A 21,595-nucleotide genomic window follows, 5' to 3' on the forward strand; every position below is an offset into this window, starting at 1 on the left:
AGAGGAAGGCTTCCTCGCTGGTTTTTGTGTGCGCAGGTTTTGAGACTACTTGAGGAGCTCCATTTATCCCTCTCTTCATCCATCTTTTGCCTCTCTTTCAGTGCTGCCAACAAGACGTCTGCGTTGTTCGAAAACGGATTTTGACATTCATTACCATGACAACACTAGAAGCTTCAAGCTCTAAATTTGGTTAAGCATTATTATATCTTTTTGTAATCCATGAGGGCTGAGCACTGGTATATGAGCATGACACAATAAATAACGGTAACAATATAATAACCATCATTAATAAATGGAAAACTTTTGTGCATTCGACTTGAGTTAAGAGTTATTTCACTGTTAACAAACATTGAAATGCTTAAAAAAACATTTACTTAGCAATAGTTTATTGTTAAGTTGCAAGTGATGTTTGTAAATGATAAATAAATACTGTGTAGTTCATCTGTAAACACTATGGCGATTATAAAGATGTATCTGTATTTACAATTGCATAAAGCATTACATTATTTGTCAACAGTGACATAACTATTAACTAAAGTTTAATTAACTGTAAATGGACCATTTACTAATGATGGTTATTTTAGATTGTTTCCTAAACAACAACTACTATTTATCTCACTTTGTAAAATCACACTAGCAGTTTGTCCGAGTACATTAAAGCTAATATGTGGAAATTCTGCCTGATCCAAATCCACCATGAAGTCCTGTGGAGTCTTGCAGAGCTGAGCTGAGTCATACGTGTATTAATGATCAGCTTCAGAGAGAGGCGCTACCTGTAGATATCATGATGAGTGCCATTATTACACTGTCAGGAAAACTGCCGCTCAGCAGGAGCCGCAGTGAAACATGAAAATGTGAAATAGATTCACTAGACCGAGGCTGACAATGCTGTTACCTCGATGACTTTTGAACAATTTTTCACACAAAGGCAATTATGTAGAATTGTACCAGAATGGATGAACAGTGCTTACACAGTGCTTCAGCTCATATTGTAATCAAAGACATTGTCCTTCGACTTTAGTCACACTGTCTAAATATGGGCTTTTTAAGGTCTTCACAAAAAGCCTCCCTAAACACAGGCGCATAACTTCAATCCTTTATAATTAACAGCTATAGATACTGTAATGACTAACGATAATGAAATCTCTGATCAGCACAGTCACTCCCATAATCACTGTATTATCTTAAAATAAAATCAGTCAAATTAAACCAGTTTTCCTTATTTTGCAGCATGACCCCCTCAGGCCTCCTCGGGGGTCCTCAGACAGGTTTGATCAGTGATTGCAGTGTGACATTCCCTGCTGAGACTCCATTTCCAGCCACAGGCTTCGCCTGCTTAGTCACTGATTAGATTAAAAGGTGTGCTCTTTCACGCTGAAATGTATTGTCTGATCTTCCGATCCAGGACTGACACCCTCTGACAGAAAAATATATGGTTATTACCATGAAGCTGGCAACGTTCTGTGTGTGTAGAATAGTTGTTAACAACCTCTATTTCGAATTTTGTTTTTGTTTTTTTTTTAAAAATAGACTTTACAAGAGAAAAACAATCATGCAAAACATGTCAAACTATAGACTGTCTCTATGACCTAATTAGAAACAGTTTTCTATTCTGTTTTAATCATTTTGTCCTGTGATTTAATGTTAATTCTGCCTGCAAACTAGCTTTTCCTGCATTTCATTGAATATAACAAATGAATGAGGCGAGCAGAACCGGCCTCAGCTGAAGCTTTAAAAAAAACATGATGAGCACGGTGACATGAGTAAACCCCTCTGGTAAAAATCAAGAAATTGACACAGACTTAATGAGCAGTCATGCCACGATGAAAACACGCAACACTACCCAGAATGCTTTTCGCCAGTCTTGCCATGTTCTCTCAGGGACAGGTCCTGAAATGACCTCAAATAGAGCCTATCAGCCATTGTCACTTACACACTCACACAAGGCAGTGGCAATCTAGCCGTGAAACATTATAGCTGTGACTTTCCGAGCCTCTGCCAACCAACTGATTGGGACAGGCCGGGTCAGGACTGATCACCTGAGCCTCAGACCGTATTACAATTACACTGATAGAATACTGACCTTTTCTACTAATGCTAATGCAGGAGAGTGTCACTGCTGTCTTTAGTGTTGTCCTGGGTTTATCTACTGAAGCACTAAATAATCAGAAGTACACAAAGCGGTTACAGTAACAGTACACATATACAAACAATCACACTTCCACCCAGTTCACACACATCGTACACATTGCTTTTATCTTTTTGCAATCCAATCTTAATGACTCCATTAACTGAGAGGCCATTAGCGGCATTCACTTTATGGCCAGCCAAACAGCCCAGCCGGGAGCACATTATGGAAAGGGCATGTGTGTCCTAATGTCCATTTCTTGTCATCCTCCTCACACACACACTCATACACTCACTCAATCTTTCCCCCCAAGGCCAGCTAGCCTGAAGGAAGCAGGAGTGGACAAACGACTAAGCAAACAGGGCCATTTTTTGTGCTCCATTAGGCAATGAGGAGCAAAGGTTTAGTGCAGGCTGCAGTGCCTCGCGCTGGTGGTCAAGCGGCGGAAGATTGAAGGCAGAGGAAACTGAAGTGCTGCTCAGTGTTAGAAGAGATCTCATATCCCAAATTAGCCTGGCTCGCTTTGGAGCTGGAGCAGTCTGAGACACTTCAGGGGTGAACAGCCATGAGAACAAGAGGAAGCCAGTCACAGCTGATAAAAAAAATGATGGATTCAGCATTGACAACAAGCCAACACTTATCTGTTCCTGCTATAACACTATAAATATTAATGCATGATAATTTATCAGCTGATATTTGGAAATTTGTATTGTCGTCTACTATTGATGAAATTATGATTGCCTTCAATGACTTAATGGGTGCGGTAGATAACGGTATGCACCTTTAAAGTTGGTTTGCGATCCGCCAATGATACAGAGAAGAAGAATGATGCTCATGACGTCAAACTGCTGCACCTGAGTAAAACCATGCAGTGTACACTAGAGAGCCAAACATGTCACGATGTGGACGTTTTTACAGGTTCAGACGGAGACGAGGCCATTGCAATTTGCGTAACATGTTCCACAAGGGTTCAGCACGGAGGGAAAAAGTCTACCAATTTTATTACAACAATTCTTATTGGAGCTATGGAATCATCCATCTTCACTCACTACATCTGAGCCTTTCTTACCCTCCGGTGTGCAAAAATGACAGGTTATAACATTTTAAATTAAAATTTAAAATATGAAATGATCTGTTCTCTTATATGGGCCAGGAGAAGCAAAAATCCATACCTATATATGTATAGAGGAATGAAGCATTCCCTTCTACATGACAGTACAGTGAAAGACATAACAGCTGCTGACCACCTCTGAAGAAACAACATCTGTTCCAACCAAAGAACTGTAAAAGAATTAATGATGCACACAATGTAAAAATGTGTTTTTGTCTAAACAGTAACCGAAGCGGAGAATCATTGAGATACGTTACTGTCAAGCATAATCAAAACTGGAACCAGCAAATACAAATCTAGACCAGCGATTAGAAAATCTAACCCTGAGGGATGATGGGATCACTGATCTGAAAGGGCCTAACTGATCCAAACAGGGGCAAGGGGAAGCTCTGGAACCCAATTTGAGAGATTTTCACATGAACCATGTGCATTTCTGCCACAATTTAGACCAAGTCGACTGAAATGATTTACTGTACTGCTGCTGCGAAAAGCACTTAAAAAGGGGAGACCGAATGACACGAGCACGTAACTGATAATTTGGAACATCATCTCCATGTTGCCTTTCTGTTTCTGCATGTCTGGACTCGCTGAGCAGGGCGCATGTGATTCAACGATGCTTTCTGACTGGAGCTGTACTGGTTCTACGGAGTGACTCATACAGTTATTCTGTGACTGCGGGGCTCAGCTGGGGACAGCCCGGGGTCGAAGTTCATTTGATGTCACCGAAGCAAATACACTCCATGACATGTACATGAAACCTCCACTGGATGACAAATGTGCTGCACAGGAAGAGAAACTGAAATGAATGGTTGCCAACTCGCAGTGGTTTAAGGCGGCTTTAAGCTGCATGTTTGTGCCCTGTGTGTCATATTTCATTGATTTCGTTTTGTACCCTCCGCTCTGCTTTGTTATTTGTTACTCTTGTACTATCATCACATGCTAAATAAGTCTTTTCAGTTTCCAACTCCAAGCTCATCTTTAGCTCTGCAGGCAAACCGTTGTTCCTGCTGAGAGGAGAGTGGAGATACTTCATAGATCATAGAAGGGGGTTCAAGCCCAGCCCAACCCTGATATTAGCTCATGGCTCTGGGAGCGGTGGGTTTCACATGCTTGTACTTTACTTCCACTGAGCAGGACTGGACAGCGGTTTTTGCTGTCTGCTTGTTTTTCCCCTCTCCCGGGGGGGGTTGGGAGACCATTTATCAGCTACCACAAGAACATGTATCGATGTGCAACACAGCCTGGGAATTCAGCTTTTATTACACTTTAAACTGCAAGGTCAACTGGCAGGAATCCGTGTCAAAGCTGTCAAGTGCGGAAACATGAAACAAATAGCCCACGCAGAGGATGTGGTGTAAAACATCGAGATAAGGAGCGCAAGTCTCGACCATGAGGGCCTTGGTTTATGTTTACGCGTGTGGAATCGGGTAATATACAGAGCCTTTCCCCCGTTTGCTTGATTTTTGTTCTTTTTTGAGCCGATAGAGCAACATTAAGAACTGGGGAAAAGATAAGGCGAGTCAAAATTTATGTCACATGACTGAGCATGATGCCATCCATCCATTTGAGGAAAAAACCTGGGCTGACATTATCTCTAACTCACAGTGTGTTTTGTTTATGGCCACTTGTCATATGAACAGCCACACCAACTCTTTCCACTGAGCGGCAAGCAGAGAAGCCATGTTGTGAAGCAAGGGCCCTTGAGACTGTGTAATGTAGTCAGTACTGTCATGCCTTTGATGCCATCATATGCCACTCCTCCTCTCTTCTCTGGGTCTTCTGACAGTGACAAAGGGGATCGGCAGCAGTGTGTTATCACTGTGCAGCCGCAGTAATCGTATTATTTAGTAATCTTAATTCTGAGAGGCTGACCAACAGTGTGAACAAAGCGGGGCCTTGCTAAGCCCATCAGAGTGCTCCCATGGAGCAGAGGTCTTTTCCTGCTCCGCGGCCCCTGTAGGCCCACGCACTCCCTTTTGCCTGTCTGTTTCTCACCCTCCCTCCTCTTTGCGTCCTCCCCTCTGTTGCTTTCTGTCTCACACTCTGTCTCCTCTCTCATCCCCCTTCTGCTCTTGTTCTTCTATCTCCCGAATGTTTTTCATTCTCTCTCTCTCTCTCGCTCGCTTTATTCCTTCCTTTTTTTCCCCCCACCCTCCCAATCTTTCTGTCTCTGTAACGCTCTGAGCTGGGAGTTTGTGTAATGGCGTTATTCACAGTTCATTGGTCTGTTTGAAGGGACTATCTTGATTGAGCGTCTCCTGGTGCAGGGCCTGGTGACTGTGGGAGTGTATAAAGATGTGGATGTGTCCACGGAGATAGATGGGCTTAGTAATATGCAGGACATTGCAGAGGCTGGGTCTCAGGATAGGGTTTCATCCAAGGCAACACATAGGGAGATAAAAGGAGGCTGGAATGATATGCAGTTGGGGTGTAATGCTCAGGGCATTAGACGTGAAATGGAGGCAACAAAGAACTAGTCAGGGAATCAGAGTCATTCTCATTAGCTGGTTCACCCTCTTCAGTTTTAGCCCCCCGTCCCCTTTTCCATCTCACCCTAATGAATGCAAGTACACTGACACAGAACCAAAAAACTGCTCTGAGAAGCAAAAATACTCACCACTAATTAGTTCAAATTAACCTCAGGACCAATATGTAGGCGTGCACACACACACACCCCTCCACACAGACACACACACTCACACGCAGAAAGGCACCTCCATCGCCTCTCTCTGACACTACTCTGATGCGGTTGTAAGCTTGGCTGTAAGATCAAAATCTCAGTCTTTGGCAGACACACACACAAAAACACAAACACACACAGGCAAACACACACACATGCTCAAATTGCCCGGAGCAGAGGAAGCACAGGAAAGCAAATCCGCTGTGAAGACACCATAAAACCAACACTGCAGAAAGACGGACCACGTCTGCGTTTCTGCATACATGAGCTGAATACACTAAAACAACATGCAATGGACATGTGAGAATACACACACATACACACAGGAAGAGAGAGAGTCCTACTTACAGAATGAATCAGACGTTATCAGAAGTGCTGTGCCATATTAACGCTGTAGTAGTGAGTCAACACAGGCATTGAGATCTGAGACCACAGGGTTTTAGCACTTCAGCCGAGGGGGGGACGTCTTGTGGGAGTCAGAGGGGTTCACACTGTGTCATTGGGGGGTGAGGACATATAGAGGGAATCTAGAGGATTCCAGTGTTTATACTCAGATGGAGAAAATAATCCCGTGGGGTCAAGGCAAGAAAAATCAACAATTGAGAGAGGAGAGGTTCAACTCTGTGTACAAAGAGAATGAGGGATCGACTGAGTCGGTGTTTTTCTTCTTTCTATCTCTTACTTTAAGAAAAAAAGATAGCAAGAGCGAGTCTTGACAAATGAGAAAAGGAAAGGGTGAAAAATTAGTCAATCAAAATGGGGCTCCACCTTTCCTTTATGCTGTCTTTTTCTGCTTTCCTCTGTGTGCCCACTTCTTGTTTTCCTCGGGATTGCGGAGGGCCTAGGAGCAGAGGAACGCCAGCATCAGAAAACCAATCACCTCGCCAGACGACAAGAGAACATAAAGGAGTAAATGACAAGCAGATGAAGGGGAGGATTTCCGACACCTGCTCTCTCCCTCTGCTTCTCTGCCTGCCTGCCTGCCTGCCTCCCTCCCGCTCTCTCTCCAACCTGTATTTCCTTTCTAGTAACAGCCCACTCCCTCCCAGCCTGTATTTTCTTCAGTGCATGGGCTTGCCACAGTACTGACTGAGGTGGGTGCAGATGGAGTGAGATTCTCCAGAAGCTACAAACACAGGGGTGCTCCTCTTCTTTCTTTCTGTCTCGGCTTTCTTTCCCTCTCTCTGTCTCTTCCTCACATACTGCATAGAATGACAATGAATCGCACGCCGTCTACTGTGCCGGCACTGGATGTCTGCCTGGCTCTGTGCCTGACACTTGGAATAGGCTGCGTACCCGTCTTCCTGTCTGACTGTCTATCTTCCCGTCTGTCTGTCTTACCAGCCTCAGAGCTTGTCTGTCATTCAGTATAGCTGTCTGTTTACCAGGCCATCTTTCAGTCTGTCTTCATGCCAAACACTGAGATACAGACCAGGCAGGTGCAGGGGGGACATTACCCTACTCTCCTGCTCAAGTGCCCCCCCTGGTGTAAATCCTGACCCCTCCCCTGCCCATTGCGCTAAATAGCCTCCGACACAGCACAGACGATTTAGAAAGAAAGTCTCGAGGAGGATTTTGAACAATCCCAGTTAATTCTCTATTTTTCTTTTCTTGCCTTCTCTGCTTCTTTCTCTTACTTCTTCGTTCCCTCTCCACCTGTTTCCCTCTATTCTCTGCTTTTTCTCTCCTTCTCCTCTCCTCAGTGCCCGTCTCCTTGCTCGTTATCTATTCTGGACAGTCTGTCCCTCCTCTCTCTCCATCACTGAGGGAGGATGAAGAAGAATGGTGCTGCTTCATAATGTATTTCTCCGCAATGTGTGAGAAAGATGGTAAAAAGGAAAGGGGGGGGGGGGAATGTGGGATAAAGAGAGAGGGTTTCTTCAAATTGTTCCAAAAAAAAAAGTCCTCTTCCCCCACAGCAAATCAGAAGAGAGACCCTCTCGAGGGGTGATTTTCAATTACTCGCTTTTGCCCACAAGCCAATCTGGAGAAGTGGCCCAGCTGTGAGGTGTGCACAAAAGTGTCGTAATCTCGATAGGATATCCGGTCGATAAATCCGGACATGTCCGAAAGCTCCATACCATTGCTCAAGCATCACTGCAGCAGCCTATTTCATTTCAGATGAAGTCCAAGAAGCACAATCGTACAGCTCAACAGCTTGATTGGTTTGTTGTAAGTCAACTCCTCTGAGGCTTGTCAAACTCAACTTTTCTCTGCTTCCTGTAGTGGGCTTCTGGTGTCAGTAGCTTGTCTGGCCTCAACTCTGCAGGTGCAGTCCTCGCTGGAGTAGCTCGAGCTGATGGCTGGAGATGGTGGCGGCAGTTAGGTGTGGAAAGCTAGTCGCTGGAGGGTGTGTGTTGGCTTCCATGCTGCCCATTTGGTGTCCATCTCTGCAAGTCTTCAGATCTAGAAGGTGGAAAAGAAGAAGAGAGGTGGGAAAGTAGAGAGGAGAGAGAGTGAGAGTGCATGAAAGGTTAGCATGGTGACATTTGTGTCACTCTGCCTTATCGCGTACGTCATTCTCCTCCTCGTCACACTCCACCCTGCCTGTCGTCCTGCTGTCTATTCCGTCCTTGTCACTCTTCCTCCGACTTTGCTGCTTGTTTGCTCCTTCCTACTCTCCACTCACTCTATGATTTGATCCTTTCAGTCTCTCCCAACGAGCTCATCTTCAAACACTCTCCCCTGCCGTCACATCTCTCCTCTATTGCCTCTATCCAATTTTAAATCTACACCTAGCCCGCTTTCATCCAATCATTTCTCCTGTCTTTTTCTTCAATTCCAAGTTACCTGTCTATCACACTCCACAGTATTCAAGACAAGAAGCATGTGAAGGAGCATGTTGAAGGACAGAGACAGACCTCTGACTGGTGAATGTGCCTGAGGCATGTGGAGGACTGAAGTCCAAGCTCATAGCAGTGGTCAGGTACAAGCAGTCAGACTTGACTGGTGTAGACTATGGTTGTCAGTGTTATTCAAAATTCAAACTAGCATCTGTCCAGCATCTGTTATGATGTATTAGAATTTCAAAATGTTGCGATGTGCCTTGTAATACAGCAGGGTCTTTCCTAAAACACACTGTCCGTCTGATCCACTGCATGCCCTGTTGCCCTCAGTAAACCGAGGTTGCTCTCTTTGCTGACATGAAAAGGAAATGAGAGACTTGAGAGCTGTGCTGAATGGATAATCATGACACCAAACCATCTCAGAGATAATTGGAGGGAGCATTCTGGATTCACTGAAGATGGAGAAATTGCATAAAAAGATAGGGCAGTTTGCTAACTTTGTAAAAGGCAACTGTCTTATCGTAATGCTTGTCACTCAACTGAGGCAGCTGAGGCACCATGAATGAAAGACACAGTAAATTAAACAATGTATTTCAGGATAAGGCTACGTGGGTTTCAGTTTGATTTTTTCGAAATAGATTTTTTGAAAAAGTGACAGCCCGAGTATAAACGGGCCTCTCAAACTAATAATAGGGTTGCAATAGTCTGCTCATGTTTTGTTACAATACAGGATGGAGGGATCGCAACTTTATACACTTTGAAACTAATAACAAAGTTGTACTTGTTAGGGGTAAAACTGCGTTTCTGAGTTTCACTATCCATACTTTTTCTCACAGGTTTTAAAATAAATGGAAATCAAGGAATAAATTGAGTTAGTCAAAAGTTATTGAGCACCGCTGAATTGTCCAGAAAATGAACAAACATCAGAATAAAAATGTATCGATGATAAAGATGCACAATATGGATTATTTTCAGCCAGTACCAATAACTGATAATTACCTCCTTCACATGTCCGATACCGATAATTTCACATTTTTGTATTTTAAAAAGAAATGAATAACCTGGAGTTAATTCAAATGTCTTTTTCTTCTTCTAGGGCACTGGTGCCCAAACTTTATCTCTTGGAGGAAAAAACTGTATTTGTATTGCACTGTTTTGTAAAGAAGCAAAGTGGTAGTAGGATCCCAAGAGACTTCCTGCACAAAGTGACTGCCTAATATGCTCAGACTATGAAATATAATTGAAGATTAGGGATCCAAGTTATTTTAAGAGCATTTCTATCTCACCAAAAATTTAACAGTGTAAACAGCGATTTATATTTTGACTTACGTAAACCTTATGGTTGGGCCAACTTTGCCCCACAGCCCCCACTTTGGGCAGCCCTGTTTTAGGCAAAACCAACTTTAAAGATGCATACCACCTACGTGCTGTATCGTAGGCAACTGGACTTGTTTGTCACCAACTACAATATCTGAGTGCGTACTGTAGATGCTGCGCTTCAATGAAGTCAGTGAAAGTAATTTGGCTTCAAACAATGAGCTATTTTTATCGGCTACAATTTAACAAATACAGATAAATAGCTGATAATAAAAATTGCCCAGTATCAGGCAGATCATTTATCTGTCGGATATAAATCGTGCATTTCTAGAGGGTGAAAATGAGAATGAGAGAGGGGCGAACCATTCTCAGTTTGCCACAAACTCCAATTTCCTTGTTTTTACACAAACTGATAATAGATTTGGGAGTAACAAAAGAATATTTTAAGCCTGTAAGATTTCCAGGCAGCGTTTGAGACCTCTCACAGGTCATAATGTAGGCATCTGATTGTGCTCTCTTGCATTTAATGTACACAATTAAACTTTAGTGCCTTCTGGGAGTCATAACTGATCAGATTTGGCTTATCCTTTGATAAATTATTCGTCTCCATGATTAACATAGCCATATTTATGTACCTTTCTATTGTGCCAAGACATATTGTTACATCTCCTCACACAAACAATGCTCCAGGCAGACAGGTATGCCAGTAGATGACAGATGGCAAAACTAATGTTGGTCTGAGCTGAGACAGACTTGGAAGCCTGTTGAGTTTCTTTTTTTTTTAAATCTCCTAATAAATCATACCGCCTTTTGTCAACTAGATTGCCTAAACCTAAAAATAGCAGCATGTCAGATCTTTGCTACCCAACAGGTAGTCTTGCCTCTGTTACTATGCAACAGTTTGCACCTGTTGAATATATAAAAGGCATTTTTGAATTCTGATCAAAAAGCTCACAGCGGAGTGATGAATACCTGGCTAATTCAGAACAGCAGGAGAAAGCAAGCATTTATTTAAAAGTAGATGTGAACTCAAAGCCGTGCAGCGACAACAACTTCGCTTTTAACAGAACAAAATTAAATCATTAAATAGGCTTATTGACTCCATCCTTTATTCTGTAGTCCGGTGAGGTGACGGTCCATTTAAAATGAAACATTAGAGGTCATTCAGTGTATCAGCTCTAATCAATACTGCTGTGTGGGTAAATGTGACCCCCTTGTGACACCTATATCCTCATAGGACCATTTAGGATGAGGCCATGTGTAAATGTGTATGTGTGTGTGTGTGTTGACTCACTGGCTCAGTGCCTGTATGTGTGTGCCTGTGTGCACAGCCTTTGTTGGCATCATTTGCATGCTTTTGTGTCGCACGTGTGAAAAGATGGAGGTGGGTGTGAATTGGTGTGCAGAAGGTATGTCAGCAAGGAGTGCAAAGACGGAGGTGTGCGTAAAGCGAGTGACAATGCCCGTGTGTGTGCGTGCGTGCACATACGTGTCACAGCTGTCATGCCTGAAGCAATTAAACACATTGATCTCCTTCATAACCTTCTGTTGTACCAATCCCACACACTGAGGCTGAACACACACCTCTGCCCTCTCTGCATTGTGTCACAGACACACACACATGAAACGCTATCACAATGATTGACACAGACACAGAAATAGCAATCCTTTCACACACACATACTTTCACAGCATCTCCATTCATTGCCTGTGTCAGGAAAGACACTCAAACGTCTTCGGTGAGTCTGAATCCTAACAGAATGTAGAGAGAAGCTTGAAGAGACCGAGAGAGGGATGGAGGCGAGGAGGGGGGAGGGGTGACACAGCCAAAGAGGGGGAGAGATAGAGAGGCAAAAAGGGGATGGGGGGAGAGTGGTGTGGGAAGCAACAAATTGAAGTGAGCCATTCAGATTTCATTCAAATCCATCAAACTGGACAGGCCCATTAATGTCTCGATGGAGAGGAAAAAGGATGAGGGGAGATGGACGCTGGATGAAAAGAAGACGCAAGAAGGGATGGAGGGATAGAGGGAAACAGGTGGGGGAGTGGTAGAGAGGTGGGTTGGACAGGGTGAGTGGGTGAGAGACACAAGAAAATGAAAGGGGAAAACCCAGCAGTGGTGAAAATGCTCTGAACATAACTGCAGACTGAAGAAGAGGAGGCAGACAGAGAGACATAAGAAACAAGAAAATTATGAGGTGAAAGAGGAAAAAAAGGAGGAAGAGAAGGACGGACACTCACCCATTTCAGTGGGCTCTCCACAGGCGAGCACAATCCCCGCTCTGTGATCCCATCCTGGGGAAAGGCGCAGCGAGATCCTGGAGCTCCCTCCACTGAATACCAATGGGGCTGCTATTATCAGCTCACACACACACGCTCACACACACACACACACACCGGCACTGTGGAGGAAAAGGCACAAACATATAGAGTCAAGTCTGGTGTAGTTCTTAGAATTAGGAAAAAAAAAAAACTGTTCAGTGATGCAAACAGCATATCACAATAGAAGAGACATTGCAGCACAACTGCATTTGCATTCCCTTCTTCCTCTCTTATTTTCTCTTTCTTCATGAAAAAAGCATCAGAGGCAGTGCACAAGCCAGAGGCATCAGTCCACACACACATACACATGTTCACACACTGGCATTTGCAGCCCATACAAATACTTACTGAGCCTATATTCAATCCCAGCAAGTCCCACGGTCGACTCTATTCTGGCTCGCAGCTCGTCGGCTTCCGAGGATGTTAGGGAGAAATGAGTTGTCCGCTATTTTCCTTTCCCTCTCCGTGGGTTCCTCACAGCAGTATCTGATGCAGAGATAAAAGGATATGAAGGCAGACTCTTCGCCCTCCCTTATTTTCTCCTCATATGCAGTGTACATCCAGTTTTTCTGTTTCCATTTGTTGATTCAGGTCCAATCTGTCCGCCTGCCTGTGGACTTCGCTGTGATTCGGCGACACGCGACGGCAAACTGCATTCACTTAGTCACCCTCCCCTCTGCCTCTCTCCGCTCTGTCTCTCCCCTTGCTCAATAGTATACCCGTACCTCCTTGGCTTTCTCCAATCTAATCAGCTCTCCCTCTCTCTCCCTCTCTCTCTCTGCACCCTCCCACTCTCTCCCCTCCCTCCCTCCTGCTTCCCAACACCCACTCCTTTACTCTCTCTCTCTCTCTCTCTCTCTCTCTCTCTCTCTCTCTCCCTCCTAGGTATTTTTCTCAAAGATGAATATCAACTCACCCCCCACCCCCCCACCCTCTCTCTTCTCTCTGTCAGTCTCTGCGATAAGCATTTGAAATAAGGGGAAAGGCAAAAAAACTGGGCATGAAGAAAACACACTATCTGAAACACACACCCCAACAGAGAGAGGGAGCGAGGGAGTAATCATAGGGATGTGTTACATCCCAAGCCAGGGTAAACTACCCTGACAGAGTTTGACATGGCTACATGCTCAGGGTGACGAACGCTATCACACCACCACGCAACTCGCCTCATACCCTATGACAAACATCACGCACTAACACGCACGCACACAAACATATATGTACCTACTCACACAGCAAAATCAGATGTAAACACACAATTGGGTTCACATACCCAAGGCACATATTGACATTATGTCACTGATATGCACAAACAGAAGCGGGGGAGGTAGCGGTAAACACACACACATAAATCCTATCAGAGCATAAGGCTAGATCAAACATGTATGTAACTGTACACAGTGGTCCAATGTAACTAAGTACATTGACATAAATACTGTAAAAATCTGAAATATTCAGTTGCATTGTACTTTACTGAAATAGTTCCATTTAATGTTACTTAACACTTTAACTGCACTAGGTTTCAGGTTTTTACTTACTTAGTTACTTAGGAGCAACTACTTACATTTTTGTTGGTTTGGGGTTTTTTTTGGCCAACAGTACAGACAGGAAGTCAGAGGAGAGAGAGATGGGGGATGACATGCAGCTGTCCATCCAGAGGTGAACCGGTGATGTGTCAGATGGCGGTCATCACCAACGCCTTTGTACCAGGGTTCAGCCCAGTCACCAGGATTTAATGTTTGCAGTTAACTTTCTGCAAAAAGAAACATCCAAGTTTGTTTGTGGCATACGCTAGGTACCATATTTTCCATTTTATACAAAACGTGCCATATCACGTTCATATTACATGTTTATTCACTGACTTTCACATCAGGAGGTGGAGGAGATGGTGGTGGAGTTACAGGCAACAAGGCAGCCAAAGAGGCGATTGCAGATCAAGTCTGCATTTGGGCATTTGTAAGCGTGAGACCACTGGATATTTTTAGGAGACCTAGGGGCATTTCCACCCATGTTTGTTACGACCAAAACCAAACATTTTTCATGGGAAGTCGGGCCAGCCGCAGCTGTGTTTGTAGTGAGAGATCCGGGTGATTTTAAGGATACCTGGGGACATTTCCAGCCATGTTTGTGGCAACCAAAAGAGATGTCTTATGCCAAAACATGATGTTTTCCTAACCATAACCAAGTGGTTTTTGTACCTAAACCTAACTAAAGAATTAGCATAATGTTGTAACAAGAGAGAAATAGAACATTGAACCTTAACAAGCGTAAAGTTGCATCGTAAAGAAAGTTCAGCTTGAACTTATTTGTGGTTTTGCAGAAACATGCTTAACTAACATTTATTCTGGCAATTAGGTTGCTGGATTTCAGTTAAAAAAAACTGTGGTTGGACCACATCCTGGAATATTTCAATTTCCTGAACAAATGGGAGAAACTGCAGTCAAATATTATCTGTGCTCACAGAGACTGCTGATGCCTCACATCACCGGTCCAAATTGTCGGTATTTGACAACATGGGACCACCTTTAATACAAATTCAAATTGTGCTTAGAAGGACTGGAGCGATTTAAATATATCTGACAGATTTTCCCCCTATATAATAGTGATTACTGGATGATGGAAACCATGCCAGGGCACCCTGGTGATTACAATTTCACACAAAAACAAATCAGTTTAAAAAATATGATGCATTTTTGTGGATCTAATATACAGTTGTACAGGCAATATGCTATAAAGTGTATAAAGTAGATACAATTATCTTATCTTTGACCAACAACAAAATGATGATGTTGTTCAAACATTAATGCATTTATAAAAGTAATGCAACACAAAAGGTTCACTCTGCATAGTGGGCACTACATTAAGTTAATGTAATACTTCTGCCCTTAATTAGTTAAGTAAAATTCAAAAAGAGGACGTTTACTTAAGTAAATGATTCAAGTACTTCTTCCACCACTGGGTGAACACATGCACGCATACTGTATGCTCGCACGTTGCTCAAAATCATCCCTCCTCTCACCAGAGCACCCTGACACTTCATGTGGGACTCCCTTGAATGGAGTTGACATCCTCCTCACTATTTATAATGTTCGCTCATATAAGGCACAACTCCACAACAGCATGAGCCCACTGCAAGCAGACAGCAGTCTCCAGAGAAGTAGCTCACACTATATGATGTCCCATATCCCACTTCTATCACGCTACGCTGTCTCATCCCCCCTAACGAGACCGGGACATTGGCCTTATGATGCCTTTGTTTCTCTCTGCTGGTGCTCTGGTCGGTCCAAGCAGCCTTTTCACTATAGATCCTTTTCTTAACCTTGCAGCTCCAGTGCTCTCTTTAGCATTTCTTGTCCTCCAAGGCTATTAAACTCGCCACAGTGTGTTGAATCATTGATTTTGTCACTTTGTGCATGAGGTGGCTCTTTAATTGCTGGTGACAACACTGTGTTTCCTTACAGTGGTCTTTGTAAATAATGCTTTAAAAGATTTTTAGAGGAGGTGTTATGTTACAAGATTGCTATTTGAATTTAAATGAAAAAAAGACAACTCAATTTGCTGTGTGTGTACTGATAATTAGTCCTCATTTTTCCAGTCCAACCAATACTTTTACTTAGTCTACTTATAATATAAATACACAGTGGCGTAATGTAAAGTTAGGGCCTATTTGTGTCTCCCATATTGACTAATACCCTCTGATTTAAGCCTTTGGATACATCAACTCCGGTTCGTCCACTAAGCTGTCCCCTAATCAAACAGGGAAGCAAATATAGTTTGTGACAATGCTGAGCTGTCTCCTCTGCTTTGGTCTCAAACAACCCCCCCACCCAGTGCTTCATCATGTTTTCACCTATTCACTTTGCATCTCATAAAATAATGTGCATCTCAAGATGTCTTTGTCCAGTGGGCGGACAGTGCTGGAACACCTATTACTCACTCATGCTTGAGCCTTTTAGACTGCAGACATGTCACGCCAGCGGTTCCCTAAGGCCATGGCATTTTTTTGTTTGTTTGTCTGCACGGACATCTGGATATGACTGTTTCTGCATGCGGCCAACTTGCAAATGTAAGATTCTTTATTAGGCTCGGTGCATGTGGTGTGTGAGCGTCGGGACGGTTACGTACACAGCGTTACCCCCGGCTGCGACCCACAGCTGTAGTTTTCAGGAAGTCGGGAGGACTCTCCGTGCGCTGTCTCTCCCATTCCATCACACACACTGACACACGCCCCGCAGTCCCAGTGTGTGTGTGTGTGCTGTCTAATTTACCTCTGGTCTAATTTACCCCTCTCTTGGTTTTCAGCACTACAGGGTGACACTGAATCTGCTCTGTGAGAGTGACTGTCAGCGTATTTTACCTTAGTGGTTTTATGTCTAAACTATACGTTGATAATCCAACTTATAGAAATGCAATAAGGCAATTTAACTTAATAATACTGGTAATTTTGAGCCTTATTGCATCCACTCAAAGTCTGCTGTCACTCTCTGTTTTACTCTCCCTCCTCTCTCTAAATATGCATTCAACAGCTGTCTCTCTCTCATCTCCATCCCACACCACTTTGCTCTTGACAAATTGATGTGGAGCGCTTTTACATAACAACTACGTATCACACACACACACACACTCTCCAAATACCATCGACAGCACAAATGTAAACCTTACTCAACCATTACACGCACACCTCGCTGCAGGTGTCGAGAGCCCAGTGTTTGCAATCGCGAATGAGTGTTTCCCTTACTTTTCTCTTTGTAGAACACAAATGTGGCTTCCATGTTAACTATTGCTTGGAAAGCATGCTAAAGAGGGGAGGGAGAGGGAGAGGATGACAGAGGGAGGGGGGAGAATTGACATTCTGCCCGAGCACTGCGCTGTGCTCGTGGAATAATGATTAGCTCCTCAGTATTCTAGTCACAAATGCTTCACTATCAATGAGAGAGAGAGGGAGAGAGAGAGGAAGGAGGAAACACGAGGGAGGGGACACAGAGGGAGGAGACAAGCAGGGGGAGGTGGGGGGGTGGTGAAGAGGGAGGATGGATGGGGGGGCGCGGGAGGAGAGGAGCACACAGGGAGAAACAAGGTGAACAAGAGAGCAAGGGATGAAAAAAGTGAGGGTAATAGAGGACAAAACAGAGGAGTATAGTATGACATAAGCAATAAATGTAGGTGCTAGTATGCTGCAGTATGTTCACACACACATACAAGGATGCACGCTGCACATGTTCAATGTGCACGTTAAACAAATGCAACAGTCAAACTACAAACTAAGCTAGTGCATGCACACACAAACACCTCTTGTGCACCGTTGCATCCGTTCACGCACACACACACACACACAAACACACACAGAGAAAAATACACCACTACACGCGTGGAGACTACTTTGTCAAAGTCACAGCAGGTACAGCCACCTCAGCAAAGAGAGAGACAGAGGCTATGTCGCAGGGGGGGGAAGAGAGGGAGCGACAGAACGGGGGAGTAATGATGAAAAAAAGGGAGAAAGGAGAAAAAGAAAATAGGAGAAGGGCAGAGGGTGGAGAGGAAGCATGTGCAAGCAATAAATATGTAATCACAAGGCATGGAGAATGATAAATGTATACCATTACTTAAATAGGTCAATCATACATTAATAACCACAATATGATAATAGAGTTGGGAAGTCAGCTGTAGCCGACTGACTAAGTTTGCATAAGTGTGCTCACTTAGTCAAATACAAAGAAGTACATCATGTTTTTGCACGCCCCCCTAACTCAGACTTTCTATTTTAATGCAGATCATCATGAGAGAAGTGAAATGTTTTTCAATTAAGATGGAAATATTCAAGAAAAGGTTTTCTGTAATGCCACTTGTAGGGCTCAGCAAAAAATGTCATAATTATCAATTACCATAGTAGATAGCATTTATTTTTAAAATCAGAAACAACAGAGTGACCAAATGTTGAGGGATCCTTTCTCTTTCCTTTCTCTTTTACACATGCAGTCCATGAGACATTAAGCTGATGAAGATTATGAAATACCACCTGCAGCAGCACGAGGACCAGACTTAAATACTGTATATTTAAAGCAAAATGAAAATATAGTCATTATCTACTTATCTACTAAACCCAGGTAAAGTTTTGTAGCAGGATTTCTGGAGCCTCACAGCAAAACAGCATTGCAGCATTCTCCTAAACAAGTGGAGTAGATGTGGACTTGTTTAAAATGTCCAAAAACAACCCATAAAATGGCTCCATACAGCTCGTTCACCGTGGACCATTAAGGGTGTAAAAATTGCCTCTTCAATTTTGGATGTCTGGGCTACCGGGAACTTGGATTACACCATATAAGAGTGTAAGTATATAAGTATGGAGCCATTTTATGTTTGCTTTTAGCTGTTTTCTTTACAAGTCCCCATCTACTCCAGTTGTTAAAGAGGAATGCTGCAACACTGTATTGCTGTGAAGCTCAAGAAATGTGTTTTGAACTATGAAACTTCACCCAGCTTTCCATTGGCATGGGGGTGAGTAGATAATGACTGTATTTTCATTTTTTGGTGAACTTGATGTTGCAGGTGGCATTGCATAATCTTAAACAGCCTAATGTCTCCTGGACTGCAAGTGGAAAAGTGAAAGGAGTATTTGTATATTAGAGCACCTACAGTAAATATGGATAACATCTACAGTGTATTATGCACCCCGAGCAGGGGGGACCAAAGTAATTTCAGGTTCTGCATACATCTGTGGTAGTGTATAAATATAACTTAATAAAACATGGTTTTCTCCCCGTATAGAAAACTGCATAATTTGTCTTGCAGCGACATATTGTGTAGCACTGCACATACTGCACTGACCTTAACATGATTCATCTTTTCCTTCTCCTGAAGCATAACTACTGGATGTGTGCGTCGCTGGTAAAATGTTTGACCTTTAACAGCTACATGATAGTTTTACTGTGATATTTATATTGCATCCCTTCAGAAATACATTGCAGCATGACTTGAGTTCGTTGTTTAAGGAGTGGATGAAATCAGCCGCCTCTCACAGACTTGATATGCATGAAATCAGGGCAAAGTTCATTACTGTAGCATATAAATAAATATAGTGTATAGTGTAAATAATATATATAGACTGCACGTTCAGCACTTGAAGACATTATACCACGCATGTATGTAAAGATAACGCCCTATCACTGCAATTATCTTTGTTAGAAAATGGTTGCATGATTACATTTTCACAAGTATTAAGAAAGTGTCAGCTAACAGAATATGCCATCGTGTTACCGTGGAAACAAAGCTATGGCCAGCATCTCCACCTTACCAAGATGTCAATAAAAACGCCATCGACAAAGCATGACTTTAATACTTCTCTGGAGACTCTGTGGTTAACGGGTATACAGTGACTATAATAGTTTACTGTAGGTCTATGTGTTTTAATTTGCAGTGATTTACAATAATATACTTCCAGGATGTTGGCGACTAGTTTTGTAATGACGTTTTTAGTGTATCCTTCAGACAGATCATTATAGGCCCACACTGCAAAAACGCAATTCATATTAAAAAGGAAGGAAAGAGTACTGATTAAACAGTAGAGGTTAGTTTACTCACAGCATTTACAATTAGCATAATGATATAATTATACTTTGGTGTTTTTTTTTATTCCCAACCAGGGGTACTTGTGCCGCCGGGGGTAACTCTGCTGCAGTTGCCAGAGGGTAAGTGGAAAGAATGAGGAGAAGCACAACTAATTTGAAAAAATGAAATTATGATTTGATTGAGCAATAACACCCTAACATCTCATTGAGTGTCTAAAAACTAATTAGCAAAGCAGAGAAGTTGCAACAGTTATATTTGCTAAAATAATGGATAAATGGTTTGAAACGCTGAAAGCAATGGATTTCCCTTGAAATGGTTGAAAGTGACAGATTAATGGTTGCATTAGTTTCCAAAAAATGATAGATAGCTGGCTGAGATAGCTAAAATAAAAAAGTAAATTATTAAATACATGGATAAATGGATGTAGAGATTGAAATAAGGGTTGCGGTGATACACTGTTTTTAAGGTATGCCATGGAAAGAAAATTGACAGCTATCATACTAAGTACATTTTACATCTATGAAGGATTAAAACCCTTAAAAACATAAATGGTTAAGCTTGATTAAAGTAACATTTATGGATAAAAAACAGTTGAAATTACTTAATTGGTAAACTGTTAAAACAGCTAACGTTAAGAGTAGCTAACATTAACAGACAAGTGCTGGTGGAAGTATTTAGCTAAGATAATTGCCAGGTAGCTCATGGAGAAATTGTTAAAATAACGCAAGCTAAAAGTAATGAAGGGGATATATAGTTGAAAATGCTTAAATAGGGAAGTGGTTAAAATGTCTACAAGTACTGTATATATGGTTGAAATAGATTAAAATGCTTGTCGGTATGCTAGCTAAAAGTAAGCTAGCTAGCGTTAACTTCCGGCTGAACGTCCATCTTGTGCCACCTGTACAAACATGACATTAACGGCATCTGACCAAACGTTGTACACAGTTAACACTGACCATAGGAGGAGAAAAAAACCTTTTTTAAAATCCACATTTAAAATCGAAATCAACTTCCAGCTGTTATAAACCCGTGTGTCTACTTCAAAGCTGCCCTGGTACTATTCTTACCTGGAGGTGTGAGCCAAAAACAGAGCTGGTGGTGTCCTCCACCTGCACGGGACACTGTGATGTCAGCGGGTTTACTGCTGTGAGAGCTGAACATGCACATCCTCTCCTGAGGGTCACTTCAGTATTTTTAGTGTTTATGATATATATATATACATATATATATATAAAAAAAAAGGGATGCCCAGGGTGAGAGCATCTATTGCATGTGCTTGTTTCTCTCTTTTTTTCTCCCCCATTTGCAAGAATTACATTTCTAAATCTGATGGTGATTTTAGAGCCATATCTGCATAATTGTCCATTTCATTTGGTTGTATTAAAAATAAATAAAAGCCCTCTTCTCTCTGGCTGCTTCTTACAGCCTATCAATGCCATGAATAATTTAAATACGTAATTGCACATGCCAGCAAATACAGTAGTTTATATTCCTCTCAGCTGTGTGCATGGATGATTATAAATCATTTAAAGTATATTGGTTTGTGTTTTCGTCAGCGAGGTGCAAAATAGAAACGGCTATTCAGTTAAACGCAGACCATGTAAGTTTTCAGGGAGAATCTCCAGTGAACTGAAGGTGTGTTTCTTGTTTCAAAAGGTATCTTTGAAAGTAACAGCTCCCATTAG

At 42.5% G+C, this 21,595-nt stretch overlaps 1 protein-coding gene across 1 annotated transcript in view; it reads right to left on the reverse strand.

Moving 5' to 3' along the window:
* The window catches only part of grik5 (glutamate receptor, ionotropic, kainate 5), a 106,674-nt gene extending 85,632 nt beyond the window's left edge, over positions 1–21,042 (reverse strand). Inside the window, exons 1-5 of the mRNA XM_084358621.1 lie at positions 20,978–21,042; positions 13,909–14,097; positions 12,693–12,830; positions 12,264–12,424; positions 6,268–8,325 (exon numbers count right to left, since the gene is read on the reverse strand). The gene's annotated coding sequence lies outside the window, so the exon portion shown is untranslated. The remainder of the gene's footprint in view (positions 1–6,267; positions 8,326–12,263; positions 12,425–12,692; positions 12,831–13,908; positions 14,098–20,977) is intronic.
* Positions 21,043–21,595: the final 553 nt, after the last annotated feature.

This window comes from Pagrus pagrus, assembly GCF_965226575.1.
Source record: "Pagrus pagrus genome assembly, chromosome: 7".
Lineage (NCBI taxonomy): Eukaryota > Metazoa > Chordata > Actinopteri > Spariformes > Sparidae > Pagrus > Pagrus pagrus.